Source organism: Ascaphus truei, chromosome 1, assembly GCF_040206685.1.
Source record: "Ascaphus truei isolate aAscTru1 chromosome 1, aAscTru1.hap1, whole genome shotgun sequence".
NCBI lineage: Eukaryota > Metazoa > Chordata > Amphibia > Anura > Ascaphidae > Ascaphus > Ascaphus truei.
The window spans coordinates 288,297,231-288,320,977 of record NC_134483.1 but is presented as its reverse complement, the minus strand read 5'-3'; positions in this window follow the sequence as shown (position 1 = coordinate 288,320,977).

Genomic DNA, 23,747 nt, shown 5'->3' with positions numbered 1-23,747 from the left:
CTCGGGCAGAAAACAGTCACAAACCTCAATACACCCGGGTATACCCGAATTCGTGGGACTAGCCGAGCTCGAATAAAGTGTGTCGCCAGTGTAAGTCCCTCGGGAAGAGTGAAAGATGCGCACGTTCATTTTCAGCGTTCCTAGACCTTCCTATAAGAAGTTAGCCAAAAAGTAGCTTCGAAAAACGCTTAGGTTAAGTTTCAGATTTGCTTCTAATGTACCAAAGCTGGACTTAGACATAATTTCACTCTCACAACATTATGGCTGGTTGGAGACAGTCCGAACCACAAGTACCGGGTCCATGGTTCTGGGCGTATACTGGGGGGACGGGGACGACTCCCATTAACCCCTGACTATACCGGGGATACGCTTATCACAATGCCTTTCTGGTCTGTGCTGAAGCAGGGCATTCTGGCAACCAAGTGGCTTGACCTTTATTAGTGAGCCTGGTTACCCCCTCTCGGAACCACAGACTTAGAAATCGCCAGCTCATATACAGTGCATAAAATATATTTATATAATATATTTATATATATACCCTTATACACCATTTTAATAAAAAATATCACAAAATTCTTCTAAGTCCCTCGGGAAGAGTGAAAGACGCGCACGTTCATTTTCAGAACTCCTAGACCTTCCTATAAGAAGTTAGCCAAAAAGTAGCTTCGAAAAACGCTTAGGTTAAGTTTCAGAGTTGCTTCTAATGTACCAAAGCTGGACTTAGACATAATTTCACTCTCACAACATTATGGCTGGTTGGAGACAGTCCGAACCACAAGTACCGGGTCCATTGTTCTGGGCGTATACTGGGGGAAGGGGACGACTCCCATTAACCCCTGACTATACCGGGGATTCGCTTATCACAATGCATTTCTGGTCTGTGCTGAAGCAGGGCATTCTGGCAGCCAAGTGGCTTGACCTTTATTAGTGAGCCTGGTTACCCCCTCTCGGAACCACAGACTTAGAAAACGCCAGCTCATATACAGTGCATAAAATATATTTATATAATATATTTATATATATACCCTTATACACCATTTTAATAAAAAATATCACAAAATTCTTCTAAGTCCCTCGGGAAGAGTGAAAGACGCGCACGTTCATTTTCAGAGCTCCTAGACCTTCCTATAAGAAGTTAGCCAAAAAGTAGCTTCGAAAAACGCTTAGGTTAAGTTTCAGAGTTGCTTCTAATGTTCCAAAGCTGGACTTAGACATAATTTCACTCTCACAACATTATGGCTGGTTGGAGACAGTCCGAACCACAAGTACCGGGTCCATGGTTCTGGGCGTATACTGGGGGGACCGGGACGACTCCCATTAACCCCTGACTATACCGGGGATACGCTTATCACAATGCCTTTCTGGTCTGTGCTGAAGCAGGGCATTCTGGCAGCCAAGTGGCTTGACCTTTATTAGTGAGCCTGGTTACCCCCTCTCGGAACCACAGACTTAGAAATCGCCAGCTCATATACAGTGCATAAAATATATTTATATAATATATTTATATATATACCCTTATACACCATTTTAATAAAAAATATCACAAAATTCTTCTAAGTCCCTCGGGAAGAGTGAAAGACGCGCACGTTCATTTTCAGAACTCCTAGACCTTCCTATAAGAAGTTAGCCAAAAAGTAGCTTCTAAAAACGCTTAGGTTAAGTTTCAGAGTTGCTTCTAATGTACCAAAGCTGGACTTAGACATAATTTCACTCTCACAACATTATGGCTGGTTGGAGACAGTCCGAACCACAAGTACCGGGTCCATGGTTCTGGGCGTATACTGGGGGGACGGGGACGACTCCCATTAACCCCTGACTATACCGGGGATACGCTTATCACAATGCCTTTCTGGTCTGTGCTGAAGCAGGGCATTCTGGCAGCCAAGTGGCTTGACCTTTATTAGTGAGCCTGGTTACCCCCTCTCGGAACCACAGACTTAGAAATCGCCAGCTCATATACAGTGCATAAAATATATTTATATAATATATTTATATATATACCCTTATACACCATTTTAATAAAAAATATCACAAAATTCTTCTAAGTCCCTCGGGAAGAGTGAAAGACGCGCACATTCATTTTCAGAGCTCCTAGACCTTCCTATAAGAAGTTAGCCAAAAAGTAGCTTCGAAAAACGCTTAGGTTAAGTTTCAGAGTTGCTTCTAATGTACCAAAGCTGGACTTAGACATAATTTAACTCTCACAACATTATGGCTGGTTGGAGACAGTCCGAACCACAAGTACCGGGTCCATGGTTCTGGCCGTATACTGGGGGGACGGGGACGACTCCCATTAACCCCTGACTATACCGGGGATACGCTTATCACAATGCCTTTCTGGTCTGTGCTGAAGCAGGGCATTCTGGCAACCAAGTGGCTTGACATATATAAGTGAGCCTGGTTACCCCCTCTCGGAACCACAGACTTAGAAATCGCCAGCTCATATACAGTGCATAAAATATATTTATATAATATATTTATATATATACCCTTATACACCATTTTAATAAAAAATATCACAAAATTCTTCTAAGTCCCTCGGGAAGAGTGAAAGATGCGCACGTTCATTTTCAGCGTTCCTAGACCTTCCTATAAGAAGTTAGCCAAAAAGTAGCTTCGAAAAACGCTTAGGTTAAGTTTCAGAGTTGCTTCTAATGTACCAAAGCTGGACTTAGACATAATTTCACTCTCACAACATTATGGCTGGTTGGAGACAGTCCGAACCACAAGTACCGGGTCCATTGTTCTGGGCGTATACTGGGGGAAGGGGACGACTCCCATTAACCCCTGACTATACCGGGGATTCGCTTATCACAATGCATTTCTGGTCTGTGCTGAAGCAGGGCATTCTGGCAGCCAAGTGGCTTGACCTTTATTAGTGAGCCTGGTTACCCCCTCTCGGAACCACAGACTTAGAAAACGCCAGCTCATATACAGTGCATAAAATATATTTATATAATATATTTATATATATACCCTTATACACCATTTTAATAAAAAATATCACAAAATTCTTCTAAGTCCCTCGGGAAGAGTGAAAGACGCGCACGTTCATTTTCAGAGCTCCTAGACCTTCCTATAAGAAGTTAGCCAAAAAGTAGCTTCGAAAAACGCTTAGGTTAAGTTTCAGAGTTGCTTCTAATGTACCAAAGCTGGACTTAGACATAATTTCACTCTCACAACATTATGGCTGGTTGGAGACAGTCCGAACCACAAGTACCGGGTCCATGGTTCTGGGCGTATACTGGGGGGACCGGGACGACTCCCATTAACCCCTGACTATACCGGGGATACGCTTATCACAATGCCTTTCTGGTCTGTGCTGAAGCAGGGCATTCTGGCAGCCAAGTGGCTTGACCTTTATTAGTGAGCCTGGTTACCCCCTCTCGGAACCACAGACTTAGAAATCGCCAGCTCATATACAGTGCATAAAATATATTTATATATATACCCTTATACACCATTTTAATAAAAAATATCACAAAATTCTTCTAAGTCCCTCGGGAAGAGTGAAAGATGCGCACGTTCATTTTAAGCGTTCCTAGACCTTCCTATAAGAAGTTAGCCAAAAAGTAGCTTCGAAAAACGCTTAGGTTAAGTTTCAGAGTTGCTTCTAATGTACCAAAGCTGGACTTAGACATAATTTCACTCTCACAACATTATGGCTGGTTGGAGACAGTCCGAACCACAAGTACCGGGTCCATGGTTCTGGGCGTATACTGGGGGGACGGGGACGACTCCCATTAACCCCTGACTATATCGGGGATACGCTTATCACAATGCCTTTCTGGTCTGTGCTGAAGCAGGGCATTCTGGCAACCAATTGGCTTGACCTTTATTAGTGAGCCTGGTTACCCCCTCTCGGAACCACAGACTTAGAAATCGCCAGCTCATATACAGTGCATAAAATATATTTATATAATATATTTATATATATACCCTTATACACCATTTTAATAAAAAATATCACAAAATTCTTCTAAGTCCCTCGGGAAGAGTGAAAGACGCGCACGTTCATTTTCAGAACTCCTAGACCTTCCTATAAGAAGTTAGCCAAAAAGTAGCTTCTAAAAACGCTTAGGTTAAGTTTCAGAGTTGCTTCTAATGTACCAAAGCTGGACTTAGACATAATTTCACTCTCACAACATTATGGCTGGTTGGAGACAGTCCGAACCACAAGTACCGGGTCCATGGTTCTGGGCGTATACTGGGGGGACGGGGACGACTCCCATTAACCCCTGACTATACCGGGGATACGCTTATCACAATGCCTTTCTGGTCTGTGCTGAAGCAGGGCATTCTGGCAACCAAGTGGCTTGACATATATTAGTGAGCCTGGTTACCCCCTCTCGGAGCCACAGACTTAGAAATCGCCAGCTCATATACAGTGCATAAAATATATTTATATAATATATTTATATATATACCCTTATACACCATTTTAATAAAAAATATCACAAAATTCTTCTAAGTCCCTCGGGAAGAGTGAAAGACGCGCACGTTCATTTTCAGAGCTCCTAGACCTTCCTATAAGAAGTTAGCCAAAAAGTAGCTTCGAAAAACGCTTAGGTTAAGTTTCAGAGTTGCTTCTAATGTACCAAAGCTGGACTTAGACATAATTTCACTCTCACAACATTATGGCTGGTTGGAGACAGTCCGAACCACAAGTACCGGGTCGATGGTTCTGGGCGTATACTGGGGGGACGAGGACGACTCCCATTAACCCCTGACTATATCGGGGATACGCTTATCACAATTCCTTTCTGGTCTGTGCTGAAGCAGGGCATTCTGGCAGCCAAGTGGCTTGACCTTTATAAGTGAGCCTGGTTACCCCCTCTCGGAACCACAGACTTAGAAATCGCCAGCTCATATACAGTGCATAAAATATATTTATATAATATATTTATATATATACCCTTATACACCATTTTAATAAAAAATATCACAAAATTCTTCTAAGTCCCTCGGGAAGAGTGAAAGACGCGCACGTTCATTTTCAGAGCTCCTAGACCTTCCTATAAGAAGTTAGCCAAAAAGTAGCTTCGAAAAACGCTTAGGTTAAGTTTCAGAGTTGCTTCTAATGTACCAAAGCTGGACTTAGACATAATTTCACTCTCACAACATTATGGCTGGTTGGAGACAGTCCGAACCACAAGTACCGGGTCCATGGTTCTGGGCGTATACTGGGGGGACGGGGACGACTCCCATTAACCCCTGACTATACCGGGGATACGCTTATCACAATGCCTTTCTGGTCTGTGCTGAAGCAGGGCATTCTGGCAGCCAAGTGGCTTGACCTTTATTAGTGAGCCTGGTTACCCCCTCTCGGAACCACAGACTTAGAAATCGCCAGCTCATATACAGTGCATAAAATATATTTATATAATATATTTATATATATATACCCTTATACACCATTTTAATAAAAAATATCACAAAATTCTTCTAAGTCCCTCGGGAAGAGTGAAAGACGCGCACGTTCATTTTCAGAGCTCCTAGACCTTCCTATAAGAAGTTAGCCAAAAAGTAGCTTCGAAAAACGCTTAGGTTAAGTTTCAGAGTTGCTTCTAATGTACCAAAGCTGGACTTAGACATAATTTCACTCTCACAACATTATGGCTGGTTGGAGACAGTCCGAACCACAAGTACCGGGTCCATGGTTCTGGGCGTATACTGGGGGAAGGGGACGACTCCCATTAACCCCTGACTATACCGGGGATACGCTTATCACAATGCATTTCTGGTCTGTGCTGAAGCAGGGCATTCTGGCAGCCAAGTGGCTTGACCTTTATAAGTGAGCCAGGTTACCCCCTCTCGGAACCACAGACTTAGAAATCGCCAGCTCATATACAGTGCATAAAATATATTTATATAATATATTTATATATATATACCCTTATACACCATTTTAATAAAAAATATCACAAAATTCTTCTAAGTCCCTCGGGAAGAGTGAAAGACGCGCACGTTCATTTTCAGAGCTCCTAGACCTTCCTATAAGAAGTTAGCCAAAAAGTAGCTTCGAAAAACGCTTAGGTTAAGTTTCAGAGTTGCTTCTAATGTACCAAAGCTGGACTTAGACATAATTTCACTCTCACAACATTATGGCTGGTTGGAGACAGTCCGAACCACAAGTACCGGGTCCATGGTTCTGGGCGTTTACTGGGGGGGACGGGGACGACTCCCATTAACCCCTGACTATACCGGGGATACGCTTATCACAATGCCTTTCTGGTCTGTGCTGAAGCAGGGCATTCTGGCAACCAAGTGGCTTGACCTTTATTAGTGAGCCTGGTTACCCCCTCTCGGAACCACAGACTTAGAAATCGCCAGCTCATATACAGTGCATAAAATATATTTATATATATATCCTTATACACCATTTTAATAAAAAATATCACAAAATTCTTCTAAGTCCCTCGGGAAGAGTGAAAGATGCGCACGTTCATTTTCAGCGTTCCTAGACCTTCCTATAAGAAGTTAGCCAAAAAGTAGCTTCGAAAAACGCTTAGGTTAAGTTTCAGAGTTGCTTCTAATGTACCAAAGCTGGACTTAGACATAATTTCACTCTCACAACATTATGGCTGTTTGGAGACAGTCCGAACCACAAGTACCGGGTCGATGGTTCTGGGCGTATACTGGGGGGACGAGGACGACTCCCATTAACCCCTGACTATATCGGGGATACGCTTATCACAATTCCTTTCTGGTCTGTGCTGAAGCAGGGCATTCTGGCAGCCAAGTGGCTTGACCTTTATAAGTGAGCCTGGTTACCCCCTCTCGGAACCACAGACTTAGAAATCGCCAGCTCATATACAGTGCATAAAATATATTTATATAATATATTTATATATATACCCTTATACACCATTTTAATAAAAAATATCACAAAATTCTTCTAAGTCCCTCGGGAAGAGTGAAAGACGCGCACGTTCATTTTCAGAGCTCCTAGACCTTCCTATAAGAAGTTAGCCAAAAAGTAGCTTCGAAAAACGCTTAGGTTAAGTTTCAGAGTTGCTTCTAATGTACCAAAGCTGGACTTAGACATAATTTCACTCTCACAACATTATGGCTGGTTGGAGACAGTCCGAACCACAAGTACCGGGTCCATGGTTCTGGGCGTATACTGGGGGGACGGGGACGACTCCCATTAACCCCTGACTATACCGGGGATACGCTTATCACAATGCCTTTCTGGTCTGTGCTGAAGCAGGGCATTCTGGCAGCCAAGTGGCTTGACCTTTATTAGTGAGCCTGGTTACCCCCTCTCGGAACCACAAACTTAGAAATCGCCAGCTCATATACAGTGCATAAAATATATTTATATAATATATTTATATATATATACCCTTATACACCATTTTAATAAAAAATATCACAAAATTCTTCTAAGTCCCTCGGGAAGAGTGAAAGACGCGCACGTTCATTTTCAGAGCTCCTAGACCTTCCTATAAGAAGTTAGCCAAAAAGTAGCTTCGAAAAACGCTTAGGTTAAGTTTCAGAGTTGCTTCTAATGTACCAAAGCTGGACTTAGACATAATTTCACTCTCACAACATTATGGCTGGTTGGAGACAGTCCGAACCACAAGTACCGGGTCCATGGTTCTGGGCGTATACTGGGGGAAGGGGACGACTCCCATTAACCCCTGACTATACCGGGGATACGCTTATCACAATGCATTTCTGGTCTGTGCTGAAGCAGGGCATTCTGGCAGCCAAGTGGCTTGACCTTTATAAGTGAGCCTGGTTACCCCCTCTCGGAACCACAGACTTAGAAATCGCCAGCTCATATACAGTGCATAAAATATATTTATATAATATATTTATCTATATATACCCTTATACACCATTTTAATAAAAAATATCACAAAATTCTTCTAAGTCCCTCGGGAAGAGTAAAAGACGCGCACATTCATTTTCAGAGCTCCTAGACCTTCCTATAAGAAGTTAGCCAAAAAGTAGCTTCGAAAAACGCTTAGGTTAAGTTTCAGAGTTGATTCTAATGTACCAAAGCTGGACTTAGACATAATTTCACTCTCACAACATTATGGCTGGTTGGAGACAGTCCGAACCACAAGTACCGGGTCCATGGTTCTGGGCGTTTACTGGGGGGGACGGGGACGACTCCCATTAACCCCTGACTATACCGGGGATACGCTTATCACAATGCCTTTCTGGTCTGTGCTGAAGCAGGGCATTCTGGCAACCAAGTGGCTTGACCTTTATTAGTGAGCCTGGTTACCCCCTCTCGGAACCACAGACTTAGAAATCGCCAGCTCATATACAGTGCATAAAATATATTTATATATATATCCTTATACACCATTTTAATAAAAAATATCACAAAATTCTTCTAAGTCCCTCGGGAAGAGTGAAAGATGCGCACGTTCATTTTCAGCGTTCCTAGACCTTCCTATAAGAAGTTAGCCAAAAAGTAGCTTCGAAAAACGCTTAGGTTAAGTTTCAGAGTTGCTTCTAATGTACCAAAGCTGGACTTAGACATAATTTCACTCTCACAACATTATGGCTGGTTGGAGACAGTCCGAACCACAAGTACCGGGTCGATGGTTCTGGGCGTATACTGGGGGGACGAGGACGACTCCCATTAACCCCTGACTATATCGGGGATACGCTTATCACAATTCCTTTCTGGTCTGTGCTGAAGCAGGGCATTCTGGCAGCCAAGTGGCTTGACCTTTATAAGTGAGCCTGGTTACCCCCTCTCGGAACCACAGACTTAGAAATCGCCAGCTCATATACAGTGCATAAAATATATTTATATAATATATTTATATATATACCCTTATACACCATTTTAATAAAAAATATCACAAAATTCTTCTAAGTCCCTCGGGAAGAGTGAAAGACGCGCACATTCATTTTCAGAGCTCCTAGACCTTCCTATAAGAAGTTAGCCAAAAAGTAGCTTCGAAAAACGCTTAGGTTAAGTTTCAGAGTTGCTTCTAATGTACCAAAGCTGGACTTAGACATAATTTCACTCTCACAACATTATGGCTGGTTGGAGACAGTCCGAACCACAAGTACCGGGTCCATGGTTCTGGGCGTATACTGGGGGGACGGGGACGACTCCCATTAACCCCTGACTATACCGGGGATACGCTTATCACAATGCCTTTCTGGTCTGTGCTGAAGCAGGGCATTCTGGCAGCCAAGTGGCTTGACCTTTATTAGTGAGCCTGGTTACCCCCTCTCGGAACCACAAACTTAGAAATCGCCAGCTCATATACAGTGCATAAAATATATTTATATAATATATTTATATATATATACCCTTATACACCATTTTAATAAAAAATATCACAAAATTCTTCTAAGTCCCTCGGGAAGAGTGAAAGACGTGCACGTTCATTTTCAGAGCTCCTAGACCTTCCTATAAGAAGTTAGCCAAAAAGTAGCTTCGAAAAACGCTTAGGTTAAGTTTCAGAGTTGCTTCTAATGTACCAAAGCTGGACTTAGACATAATTTCACTCTCACAACATTATGGCTGGTTGGAGACAGTCCGAACCACAAGTACCGGGTCCATGGTTCTGGGCGTATACTGGGGGAAGGGGACGACTCCCATTAACCCCTGACTATACCGGGGATACGCTTATCACAATGCATTTCTGGTCTGTGCTGAAGCAGGGCATTCTGGCAGCCAAGTGGCTTGACCTTTATAAGTGAGCCTGGTTACCCCCTGTCGGAACCACAGACTTAGAAATCGCCAGCTCATATACAGTGCATAAAATATATTTATATAATATATTTATATATATATACCCTTATACACCATTTTAATAAAAAATATCACAAAATTCTTCTAAGTCCCTCGGGAAGAGTGAAAGACGCGCACGTTCATTTTCAGAGCTCCTAGACCTTCCTATAAGAAGTTAGCCAAAAAGTAGCTTCGAAAAACGCTTAGGTTAAGTTTCAGAGTTGCTTCTAATGTACCAAAGCTGGACTTAGACATAATTTCACTCTCACAACATTATGGCTGGTTGGAGACAGTCCGAACCACAAGTACCGGGTCCATGGTTCTGGGCGTATACTGGGGGGAAGGGGACGACTCCCATTAACCCCTGACTATACCGGGGATACGCTTATCACAATGCATTTCTGGTCTGTGCTGAAGCAGGGCATTCTGGCAGCCAAGTGGCTTGACCTTTATAAGTGAGCCTGGTTACCCCCTCTCGGAACCACAGACTTAGAAATCGCCAGCTCATATACAGTGCATAAAATATATTTATATAATATATTTATATATATATACCCTTATACACCATTTTAATAAAAAATATCACAAAATTCTTCTAAGTCCCTCGGGAAGAGTGAAAGACGCGCACGTTCATTTTCAGAGCTCCTAGACCTTCCTATAAGAAGTTAGCCAAAAAGTAGCTTCGAAAAACGCTTAGGTTAAGTTTCAGAGTTGCTTCTAATGTACCAAAGCTGGACTTAGACATAATTTCACTCTCACAACATTATGGCTGGTTGGAGACAGTCCGAACCACAAGTACCGGGACCATGGTTCTGGGCGTATACTGGGGGGACGGGGACGACTCCCATTAACCCCTGACTATACCGGGGATACGCTTATCACAATGCCTTTCTGGTCTGTGCTGAAGCAGGGCATTCTGGCAGCCAAGTGGCTTGACCTTTATTAATGAGCCTGGTTACCCCCTCTCGGAACCACAGACTTAGAAATCGCCAGCTCATATACAGTGCATAAAATATATTTATATAATATATTTATATATATACCCTTATACACCATTTTAATAAAAAATATCACAAAATTCTTCTAAGTCCCTCGGGAAGAGTGAAAGACGCGCACATTCATTTTCAGAGCTCCTAGACCTTCCTATAAGAAGTTAGCCAAAAAGTAGCTTCGAAAAACGCTTAGGTTAAGTTTCAGAGTTGCTTCTAATGTACCAAAGCTGGACTTAGACATAATTTCACTCTCACAACATTATGGCTGGTTGGAGACAGTCCGAACCACAAGTACCGAGTCCATGGTTCTGGGCGTTTACTGGGGGGGACGGGGACGACTCCCATTAACCCCTGACTATACCGGGGATACGCTTATCACAATGCCTTTCTGGTCTGTGCTGAAGCAGGGCATTCTGGCAACCAAGTGGCTTGACCTTTATTAGTGAGCCTGGTTACCCCCTCTCGGAACCACAGACTTAGAAATCGCCAGCTCATATACAGTGCATAAAATATATTTATATATATATCCTTATACACCATTTTAATAAAAAATATCACAAAATTCTTCTAAGTCCCTCGGGAAGAGTGAAAGATGCGCACGTTCATTTTCAGCGTTCCTAGACCTTCCTATAAGAAGTTAGCCAAAAAGTAGCTTCGAAAAACGCTTAGGTTAAGTTTCAGAGTTGCTTCTAATGTACCAAAGCTGGACTTAGACATAATTTCACTCTCACAACATTATGGCTGGTTGGAGACAGTCCGAACCACAAGTACCGGGTCGATGGTTCTGGGCGTATACTGGGGGGACGAGGACGACTCCCATTAACCCCTGACTATATCGGGGATACGCTTATCACAATTCCTTTCTGGTCTGTGCTGAAGCAGGGCATTCTGGCAGCCAAGTGGCTTGACCTTTATAAGTGAGCCTGGTTACCCCCTCTCGGAACCACAGACTTAGAAATCGCCAGCTCATATACAGTGCATAAAATATATTTATATAATATATTTATATATATATACCCTTATACACCATTTTAATAAAAAATATCACAAAATTCTTCTAAGTCCCTCGGGAAGAGTGAAAGACGCGCACGTTCATTTTCAGAGCTCCTAGACCTTCCTATAAGAAGTTAGCCAAAAAGTAGCTTCGAAAAACGCTTAGGTTAAGTTTCAGAGTTGCTTCTAATGTACCAAAGCTGGACTTAGACATAATTTCACTCTCACAACATTATGGCTGGTTGGAGACAGTCCGAACCACAAGTACCGGGTCCATGGTTCTGGGCGTATACTGGGGGAAGGGGACGACTCCCATTAACCCCTGACTATACCGGGGATACGCTTATCACAATGCATTTCTGGTCTGTGCTGAAGCAGGGCATTCTGGCAGCCAAGTGGCTTGACCTTTATAAGTGAGCCTGGTTACCCCCTCTCGGAACCACAGACTTAGAAATCGCCAGCTCATATACAGTGCATAAAATATATATATATAATATATTTATATATATATACCCTTATACACCATTTTAATAAAAAATATCACAAAATTCTTCTAAGTCCCTCGGGAAGAGTGAAAGACGCGCACGTTCATTTTCAGAGCTCCTAGACCTTCCTATAAGAAGTTAGCCAAAAAGTAGCTTCGAAAAACGCTTAGGTTAAGTTTCAGAGTTGCTTCTAATGTACCAAAGCTGGACTTAGACATAATTTCACTCTCACAACATTATGGCTGGTTGGAGACAGTCCGAACCACAAGTACCGGGTCCATGGTTCTGGGCGTTTACTGGGGGGGACGGGGACGACTCCCATTAACCCCTGACTATACCGGGGATACGCTTATCACAATGCCTTTCTGGTCTGTGCTGAAGCAGGGCATTCTGGCAACCAAGTGGCTTGACCTTTATTAGTGAGCCTGGTTACCCCCTCTCGGAACCACAGACTTAGAAATCGCCAGCTCATATACAGTGCATAAAATATATTTATATATATATCCTTATACACCATTTTAATAAAAAATATCACAAAATTCTTCTAAGTCCCTCGGGAAGAGTGAAAGATGCGCACGTTCATTTTCAGCGTTCCTAGACCTTCCTATAAGAAGTTAGCCAAAAAGAAGCTTCGAAAAACGCTTAGGTTAAGTTTCAGAGTTGCTTCTAATGTACCAAAGCTGGACTTAGACATAATTTCACTCTCACAACATTATGGCTGGTTGGAGACAGTCCGAACCACAAGTACCGGGTCGATGGTTCTGGGCGTTTACTGGGGGGACGAGGACGACTCCCATTAACCCCTGACTATATCGGGGATACGCTTATCACAATTCCTTTCTGGTCTGTGCTGAAGCAGGGCATTCTGGCAGCCAAGTGGCTTGACCTTTATAAGTGAGCCTGGTTACCCCCTCTCGGAACCACAGACTTAGAAATCGCCAGCTCATATACAGTGCATAAAATATATTTATATAATATATTTATATATATATACCCTTATACACCATTTTAATAAAAAATATCACAAAATTCTTCTAAGTCCCTCGGGAAGAGTGAAAGACGCGCACGTTCATTTTCAGAGCTCCTAGACCTTCCTATAAGAAGTTAGCTAAAAAGTAGCTTCGAAAAACGCTTAGGTTAAGTTTCAGAGTTGCTTCTAATGTACCAAAGCTGGACTTAGACATAATTTCACTCTCACAACATTATGGCTGGTTGGAGACAGTCCGAACCACAAGTACCGGGTCCATGGTTCTGGGCGTATACTGGGGGAAGGGGACGACTCCCATTAACCCCTGACTATACCGGGGATACGCTTATCACAATGCATTTCTGGTCTGTGCTGAAGCAGGGCATTCTGGCAGCCAAGTGGCTTGACCTTTATTAGTGAGCCTGGTTACCCCCTCTCGGAACCACAGACTTAGAAATCGCCAGCTCATATACAGTGCATAAAATATATTTATATAATATATTTATATATATACCCTTATACATCATTTTAATAAAAAATATCACAAAATTCTTCTAAGTCCCTCGGGAAGAGTGAAAGACGCGCACGTTCATTTTCAGAGCTCCTTGACCTTCCTATAAGAAGTTAGCCAAAAAGTAGCTTCGAAAAACACTTAGGTTAAGTTTCAGAGTTGCTTCTAATGTACCAAAGCTGGACTTTGACATAATTTCACTCTCACAACATTATGGCTGGTTGGAGACAGTCCGAACCACAAGTACCGGGTCCATGGTTCTGGGCGTTTACTGGGGGGGACGGGGACGACTCCCATTAACCCCTGACTATACCGGGGATACGCTTATCACAATGCCTTTCTGGTCTGTGCTGAAGCAGGGCATTCTGGCAACCAAGTGGCTTGACCTTTATTAGTGAGCCTGGTTACCCCCTCTCGGAACCACAGACTTAGAAATCGCCAGCTCATATACAGTGCATAAAATATATTTATATAATATATTTATATATATACCCTTATACACCATTTTAATAAAAAATATCACAAAATTCTTCTAAGTCCCTCGGGAAGAGTGAAAGACGCGCACGTTCATTTTCAGAGCTCCTAGACCTTCCTATAAGAAGTTAGCCAAAAAGTAGCTTCGAAAAACGCTTAGGTTAAGTTTCAGAGTTGCTTCTAATGTACCAAAGCTGGACTTAGACATAATTTCACTCTCACAACATTATGGCTGGTTGGAGACAGTCCGAACCACAAGTACCGGGTCCATGGTTCTGGGCGTTTACTGGGGGGGACGGGGACGACTCCCATTAACCCCTGACTATACCGGGGATACGCTTATCACAATGCCTTTCTGGTCTGTGCTGAAGCAGGGCATTCTGGCAACCACGTGGCTTGACCTTTATTAGTGAGCCTGGTTACCCCCTCTCGGAACCACAGACTTAGAAATCGCCAGCTCATATACAGTGCATAAAATATATTTATATAATATATTTATATATATATACCCTTATACACCATTTTAATAAAAAATATCACAAAATTCTTCTAAGTCCCTCGGGAAGAGTGAAAGACGCGCACGTTCATTTTCAGAGCTCCTAGACCTTCCTATAAGAAGTTAGCCAAAAAGTAGCTTCGAAAAACGCTTAGGTTAAGTTTCAGAGTTGCTTCTAATGTACCAAAGCTGGACTTAGACATAATTTCACTCTCACAACATTATGGCTGGTTGGAGACAGTCCGAACCACAAGTACCGGGTCCATGGTTCGGGGCGTATACTGGGGGGACGGGGATTACTCCCATTAACCCCTGACTATACCGGGGATACGCTTATCACAATGCCTTTCTGGTCTGTGCTGAAGCAGGGCATTCTGCCAGCCAAGTGGCTTGACCTTTATTAGTGAGCCTGGTTACCCCCTCTCGGAACCACAGACTTAGAAATCGCCAGCTCATATACAGTGCATAAAATATATTTATATATATATCCTTATACACCATTTTAATAAAAAATATCACAAAATTCTTCTAAGTCCCTCGGGAAGAGTGAAAGATGCGCACGTTCATTTTCAGCGTTCCTAGACCTTCCTATAAGAAGTTAGCCAAAAAGTAGCTTCGAAAAACGCTTAGGTTAAGTTTCAGAGTTGCTTCTAATGTACCAAAGCTGGACTTAGACATAATTTCACTCTCACAACATTATGGCTGGTTGGAGACAGTCCGAACCACAAGTACCGGGTCGATGGTTCTGGGCGTATACTGGGGGGACGAGGACGACTCCCATTAACCCCTGACTATATCGGGGATACGCTTATCACAATTCCTTTCTGGTCTGTGCTGAAGCAGGGCATTCTGGCAGCCAAGTGGCTTGACCTTTATAAGTGAGCCTGGTTACCCCCTCTCGGAACCACAGACTTAGAAATCGCCAGCTCATATACAGTGCATAAAATATATTTATATAATATATTTATATATATGCCCTTATACACCATTTTAATAAAAAATATCACAAAATTATTCTAAGTCCCTCGGGAAGAGTGAAAGACGCGCACGTTCATTTTCAGAGCTCCTAGACCTTCCTATAAGAAGTTAGCCAAAAAGTAGCTTCGAAAAACGCTTAGGTTAAGTTTCAGAGTTGCTTCTAATGTACCAAAGCTGGACTTAGACATAATTTCACTCTCACAACATTATGGCTGGTTGGAGACAGTCCGAACCACAAGTACCGGGTCCATGGTTCTGGCCGTATACTGGGGGGACGGGGACGACTCCCATTAACCCCTGACTATACCGGGGATACGCTTATCACAATGCCTTTCTGGTCTGTGCTGAAGCAGGGCATTCTGGCAACCAAGTGGCTTGACCTATATTAGTGAGCCTGGTTACCCCCTCTCGGAACCACAGACTTAGAAATCGCCAGCTCATATACAGTGCATAAAATATATTTATATAATATATTTATATATATATATACCCTTATACACCATTTTAATAAAAAATATCACAAAATTCTTCTAAGTCCCTCGGGAAGAGTGAAAGATGCGCACGTTCATTTTCAGCGTTCCTAGACCTTCCTATAAGAAGTTAGCCAAAAAGTAGCTTCGAAAAACGCTTAGGTTAAGTTTCAGAGTTGCTTCTAATGTACCAAAGCTGGACTTAGACATAATTTCACTCTCACGACATTATGGCTGGTTGGAGACAGTCCGAACCACAAGTACCGGGTCCATGGTTCTGGGCGTTTACTGGGGGGGACGGGGACGACTCCCATTAACCCCTGACTATACAGGGGATACGCTTATCACAATGCCTTTCTGGTCTGTGCTGAAGCAGGGCATTCTGGCAACCAAGTGGCTTGACCTTTATTAGTGACCCTGGTTACCCCCTCTCGGAACCACAGACTTAGAAATCGCCAGCTCATATACAGTGCATAAAATATATTTATATAATATATTTATATATATACCCTTATACACCATTTTAATAAAAAATATCACAAAATTCTTCTAAGTCCCTCGGGAAGAGTGAAAGACGCGCACGTTCATTTTCAGAACTCCTAGACCTTCCTATAAGAAGTTAGCCAAAAAGTAGCTTCGAAAAACGCTTAGGTTAAGTTTCAGAGTTGCTTCTAATGTACCAAAGCTGGACTTAGACATAATTTCACTCTCACAACATTATGGCTGGTTGGAGACAGTCCGAACCACAAGTACCGGGTCCATGGTTCTGGGCGTTTACTGGGGGGGACGGGGACGACTCCCATTAACCCCTGACTATACCGGGGATACGCTTATCACAATGCCTTTCTGGTCTGTGCTGAAGCAGGGCATTCTGGCAACCACGTGGCTTGACCTTTATTAGTGAGCCTGGTTACCCCCTCTCGGAACCACAGACTTAGAAATCGCCAGCTCATATACAGTGCATAAAATATATTTATATAATATATTTATATATATATACCCTTATACACCATTTTAATAAAAAATATCACAAAATTCTTCTAAGTCCCTCGGGAAGAGTGAAAGACGCGCACGTTCATTTTCAGAGCTCCTAGACCTTCCTATAAGAAGTTAGCCAAAAAGTAGCTTCGAAAAACGCTTAGGTTAAGTTTCAGAGTTGCTTCTAATGTACCAAAGCTGGACTTAGACATAATTTCACTCTCACAACATTATGGCTGGTTGGAGACAGTCCGAACCACAAGTACCGGGTCCATGGTTCGGGGCGTATACTGGGGGGACGGGGATTACTCCCATTAACCCCTGACTATACCGGGGATACGCTTATCACAATGCCTTTCTGGTCTGTGCTGAAGCAGGGCATTCTGCCAGCCAAGTGGCTTGACCTTTATTAGTGAGCCTGGTTACCCCCTCTCGGAACCACAGACTTAGAAATCGCCAGCTCATATACAGTGCATAAAATATATTTATATATATATCCTTATACACCATTTTAATAAAAAATATCACAAAATTCTTCTAAGTCCCTCGGGAAGAGTGAAAGATGCGCACGTTCATTTTCAGCGTTCCTAGACCTTCCTATAAGAAGTTAGCCAAAAAGTAGCTTCGAAAAACGCTTAGGTTAAGTTTCAGAGTTGCTTCTAATGTACCAAAGCTGGACTTAGACATAATTTCACTCTCACAACATTATGGCTGGTTGGAGACAGTCCGAACCACAAGTACCGGGTCGATGGTTCTGGGCGTATACTGGGGGGACGAGGACGACTCCCATTAACCCCTGACTATATCGGGGATACGCTTATCACAATTCCTTTCTGGTCTGTGCTGAAGCAGGGCATTCTGGCAGCCAAGTGGCTTGACCTTTATAAGTGAGCCTGGTTACCCCCTCTCGGAACCACAGACTTAGAAATCGCCAGCTCATATACAGTGCATAAAATATATTTATATAATATATTTATATATATGCCCTTATACACCATTTTAATAAAAAATATCACAAAATTATTCTAAGTCCCTCGGGAAGAGTGAAAGACGCGCACGTTCATTTTCAGAGCTCCTAGACCTTCCTATAAGAAGTTAGCCAAAAAGTAGCTTCGAAAAACGCTTAGGTTAAGTTTCAGAGTTGCTTCTAATGTACCAAAGCTGGACTTAGACATAATTTCACTCTCACAACATTATGGCTGGTTGGAGACAGTCCGAACCACAAGTACCGGGTCCATGGTTCTGGCCGTATACTGGGGGGACGGGGACGACTCCCATTAACCCCTGACTATACCGGGGATACGCTTATCACAATGCCTTTCTGGTCTGTGCTGAAGCAGGGCATTCTGGCAACCAAGTGGCTTGACCTATATTAGTGAGCCTGGTTACCCCCTCTCGGAACCACAGACTTAGAAATCGCCAGCTCATATACAGTGCATAAAATATATTTATATAATATATTTATATATATATATACCCTTATACACCATTTTAATAAAAAATATCACAAAATTCTTCTAAGTCCCTCGGGAAGAGTGAAAGATGCGCACGTTCATTTTCAGCGTTCCTAGACCTTCCTATAAGAAGTTAGCCAAAAAGTAGCTTCGAAAAACGCTTAGGTTAAGTTTCAGAGTTGCTTCTAATGTACCAAAGCTGGACTTAGACATAATTTCACTCTCACGACATTATGGCTGGTTGGAGACAGTCCGAACCACAAGTACCGGGTCCATGGTTCTGGGCGTTTACTGGGGGGGACGGGGACGACTCCCATTAACCCCTGACTATACAGGGGATACGCTTATCACAATGCCTTTCTGGTCTGTGCTGAAGCAGGGCATTCTGGCAACCAAGTGGCTTGACCTTTATTAGTGACCCTGGTTACCCCCTCTCGGAACCACAGACTTAGAAATCGCCAGCTCATATACAGTGCATAAAATATATTTATATAATATATTTATATATATACCCTTATACACCATTTTAATAAAAAATATCACAAAATTCTTCTAAGTCCCTCGGGAAGAGTGAAAGACGCGCACGTTCATTTTCAGAACTCCTAGACCTTCCTATAAGAAGTTAGCCAAAAAGTAGCTTCGAAAAACGCTTAGGTTAAGTTTCAGAGTTGCTTCTAATGTACCAAAGCTGGACTTAGACATAATTTCACTCTCACAACATTATGGCTGGTTGGAGACAGTCCGAACCACAAGTACCGGGTCCATTGTTCTGGGCGTATACTGGGGGAAGGGGACGACTCCCATTATCCCCTGACTATACCGGGGATACGCTTATCACAATGCATTTCTGGTCTGTGCTGAAGCAGGGCATTCTGGCAGCCAAGTGGCTTGACCTTTATTAGTGAGCCTGGTTACCCCCTCTCGGAACCACAGACTTAGAAATCGCCAGCTCATATACAGTGCATAAAATATATTTATATAATATATTTATATATATACCCTTATACACCATTTTAATAAAAAATATCACAAAATTCTTCTAAGTCCCTCGGGAAGAGTGAAAGACGCGCACGTTCATTTTCAGAGCTCCTTGACCTTCCTATAAGAAGTTAGCCAAAAAAGTAGCTTCGAAAAACGCTTAGGTTAAGTTTCAGAGTTGCTTCTAATGTACCAAAGCTGGACTTAGACATAATTTCACTCTCACAACATAATGGCTGGTTGGAGACAGTCCGAACCACAAGTACCGGGTCCATGGTTCTGGGCGTTTACTGGGGGGGACGGGGACGACTCCCATTAACCCCTGACTATACCGGGGATACGCTTATCACAATGCCTTTCTGGTCTGTGCTGAAGCAGGGCATTCTGGCAACCAAGTGGCTTGACCTTTATTAGTGAGCCTGGTTACCCCCTCTCGGAACCACAGACTTAGAAATCGCCAGCTCATATACAGTGCATAAAATATATTTATATAATATATTTATATATATACCCTTATACACCATTTTAATAAAAAATATCACAAAATTCTTCTAAGTCCCTCGGGAAGAGTGAAAGACGCGCATGTTCATTTTCAGAGATCCTAGACCTTCTTATAAGAAGTTAGCCAAAAAGTAGCTTCGAAAAACGCTTAGGTTAAGTTTCAGAGTTGCTTCTAATGTACCAAAGCTGGACTTAGACATAATTTCACTCTCACAACATTATGGCTGGTTGGAGACAGTCCGAACCACAAGTACCGGGTCCATGGTTCTGGGCGTATACTGGGGGAAGGGGACGACTGCCATTAACCCCTGACTATACCGGGGATACGCTTATCACAATGCATTTCTGGTCTGTGCTGAAGCAGGGCATTCTGGCAGCCAAGTGGCTTGACCTTTATTAGTGAGCCTGGTTACCCCCTCTCGGAACCACAGACTTAGAAATCGCCAGCTCATATACAGTGCATAAAATATATTTATATAATATATTTATAGATATACCCTTATACACCATTTTAATAAAAAATATCACAAAATTCTTCTAAGTCCCTCGGGAAGAGTGAAAGACGCGCACGTTCATTTTCAGAGCTCCTTGACCTTCCTATAAGAAGTTAGCCAAAAAGTAGCTTCGAAAAACGCTTAGGTTAAGTTTCAGAGTTGCTTCTAATGTACCAAAGCTGGACTTAGACATAATTTCACTCTCACAACATTATGGCTGGTTGGAGACAGTCCGAACCACAAGTACCGGGTCCATGGTTCTGGGCGTATACTGGGGGGACGGGGATTACTCCCATTAACCCCTGACTATACCGGGGATACGCTTATCACAATGCCTTTCTGGTCTGTGCTGAAGCAGGGCATTCTGCCAGCCAAGTGGCTTGACCTTTATTAGTGAGCCTGGTTACCCCCTCTCGGAACCACAGACTTAGAAATCGCCAGCTCATATACAGTGCATAAAATATATTTATATATATACCCTTATACACCATTTTAATAAAAAATATCACAAAATTCTTCTAAGTCCCTCGGGAAGAGTGAAAGACGCGCACGTTCATTTTCAGAGCTCCTAGACCTTCCTATAAGAAGTTAGCCAAAAAGTAGCTTCGAAAAACGCTTAGGTTAAGTTTCAGAGTTGCTTCTAATGTACCAAAGCTGGACTTAGACATAATTTCACTCTCACAACATTATGGCTGGTTGGAGACAGTCCGAACCACAAGTACCGGGTCCATGGTTCTGGGCGTATACTGGGGGGACGGGGATTACTCCCATTAACCCCTGACTATACCGGGGATACGCTTATCACAATGCCTTTCTGGTCTGTGCTGAAGCAGGGCATTCTGCCAGCCAAGTGGCTTGACCTTTATTAGTGAGCCTGGTTACCCCCTCTCGGAACCACAGACTTAGAAATCGCCAGCTCATATACAGTGCATAAAATATATTTATATATATATCCTTATACACCATTTTAATAAAAAATATCACAAAATTCTTCTAAGTCCCTCGGGAAGAGTGAAAGATGCGCACGTTCATTTTCAGCATTCCTAGACCTTCCTATAAGAAGTTAACCAAAAAGTAGCTTCGAAAAACGCTTAGGTTAAGTTTCAGAGTTGCTTCTAATGTACCAAAGCTGGACTTAGACATAATTTCACTCTCACGACATTATGGCTGGTTGGAGACAGTCCGAACCACAAGTACCGGGTCCATGGTTCTGGGCGTTTACTGGGGGGGACGGGGACGACTCCCATTAACCCCTGACTATACCGGGGATACGCTTATCACAATGCCTTTCTGGTCTGTGCTGAAGCAGGGCATTCTGGCAACCAAGTGGCTTGACCTTTATTAGTGAGCCTGGTTACCCCCTCTCGGAACCACAGACTTAGAAATCGCCAGCTCATATACAGTGCATAAAATATATTTATATATATACCCTTATACACCATTTTAATAAAAAATATCACAAAATTCTTCTAAGTCCCTCGGGAAGAGTGAAAGACGCGCACGTTCATTTTCAGAGCTCCTAGACCTTCCTATAAGAAGTTAGCCAAAAAGTAGCTTCGAAAAACGCTTAGGTTAAGTTTCAGAGTTGCTTCTAATGTACCAAAGCTGGACTTTGACATAATTTCACTCTCACAACATTATGGCTGGTTGGAGAGAGTCCGAACCACAAGTACCGGGTCCATGGTTCTGGGCGTATACTGGGGGGACGGGGACGACTCCCATTAACCCCTGACTATACCGGGGATACGCTTATCATAATGCCTTTCTGGTCTGTGCTGAAGCAGGGCATTCTGGCAGCCAAGTGGCTTGACCTTTATTAGTGAGCCTGGTTACCCCCTCTCGGAACCACAGACTTAGAAATCGCCAGCTCATATACAGTGCATAAAATATATTTATATAATATATTTATATATATACCCTTATACACCATTTTAATAAAAAATATCACAAAATTCTTCTAAGTCCCCCGGGAAGAGTGAAAGATGCGCACGTTCATTTTCAGCGTTCCTAGACCTTCCTATAAGAAGTTAGCCAAAAAGTATTTTTGAAAAACGCTTAGGTTAAGTTTCAGAGTTGCTTCTAATTTACCAAAGCTGGACTTAGACATAATTTCACTCTCACAACATTATGACTAGTTGGAGACAGTCTGAACCACAAGTACCGGGTCGATGGTTCTGGGCGTATACTGGGGGGACGGGGACGACTCCCATTAACCCCTGACTATACCGGGGATACGCTTATCACAATGCCTTTCTGGTCTGTGCTGAAGCAGGGCATTCTGGCAGCCAAGTGGCTTGACCTTTATTAGTGAGCCTGGTTACCCCCTCTCGGAACCACAGACTTAGAAATCGCCAGCTCATATACAGTGCATAAAATATATTTATATAATATATTTATATATATACCCTTATACACCATTTTAATAAAAAATATCACAAAATTCTTCTAAGTCCCTCGGGAAGAGTGAAAGATGCGCACGTTCATTTTCAGCGTTCCTAGACCTTCCTATAAGAAGTTAGCCAAAAAGTAGCTTCGAAAAACGCTTAGGTTAAGTTTCAGAGTTGCTTCTAATGTACCAAAGCTGGACTTAGACATAATTTCACTCTCACAACATTATGGCTGGTTGGAGACAGTCTGAACCACAAGTACCGGGTCGATGGTTCTGGGCGTATACTGGGGGGACGGGGACGACTCCCATTAACCCCTGACTATACCGGGGATACGCTTATCACAATGCCTTTCTGGTCTGTGCTGAAGCAGGGCATTCTGGCAGCCAAGTGGCTTGACCTTTATTAGTGAGCCTGGTTACCCCCTCTCGGAACCACAGACTTAGAAATCGCCAGCTCATATACAGTGCATAAAATATATTTATATAATATATTTATAGATATACCCTTATACACCATTTTAATAAAAAATATCACAAAATTCTTCTAAGTCCCTCGGGAAGAGTGAAAGACGCGCACGTTCATTTTCAGAGCTCCTTGACCTTCCTATAAGAAGTTAGCCAAAAAGTAGCTTCGAAAAACGCTTAGGTTAAGTTTCAGAGTTGCTTCTAATGTACCAAAGCTGGACTTAGACATAATTTCACTCTCACAACATTATGGCTGGTTGGAGACAGTCCGAACCACAAGTACCGGGTCCATGGTTCTGGGCGTTTACTGGGGGGGACGGGGACGACTCCCATTAACCCCTGACTATACCGGGGATACGCTTATCACAATGCCTTTCTGGTCTGTGCTGAAGCAGGGCATTCTGGCA